Below are 506 nucleotides of genomic sequence, written 5' to 3'. Positions count from 1 at the left end.
AAGGTTTGGGTTTCATCCTAGGTTCGAAGAAGTCTGGTAAACAGTTCTGCCCGAGATCACATCACGCAGGCAAGCAGAGTCAACCAGGATGATCCTAATCTATACCCAAATTCACACAGCTGTAAGTCTCAGTTTAACCGGGATTTGAGGATTTGAGATTTTCTCATTTAGCGAGCCTTTTTTGGGGAAAGACCCCCACATGTGGACGGTACAGTGTGATAACAGACCAGGGAGCCAAACGTGAAAGTCCTGAGTTTAATCAGAGGAGGAGGCGCTCCTCTGGAGGACACAGCCAACCCTAAGGAGGGCGCAAAGGTACATTTCTTTAGTTTTTTGGTAAGGAAAATTGGGCAGACTCCGCTTCCAGCCATTCTCCCGAGGCCGGGTTTTCCAACGCGCTGGGCCCAGCGGCCCGCGAGAACCCCCCTCCTGGGCCCCCAGCCCTGCCGCGGCCGCGCCCATTGGCCGTCGGGCCCCTCCTCAAGGCCCCCCTGCCAGCTCCGCCC

This window comes from Tupaia chinensis, unplaced genomic scaffold (genome assembly GCF_000334495.1).
Source record: "Tupaia chinensis unplaced genomic scaffold, TupChi_1.0 Scaffold000072_1, whole genome shotgun sequence".
NCBI lineage: Eukaryota > Metazoa > Chordata > Mammalia > Scandentia > Tupaiidae > Tupaia > Tupaia belangeri.
The sequence above is the reverse complement of the archived record's forward strand: the minus strand, read 5'-3'. Positions refer to the sequence as shown.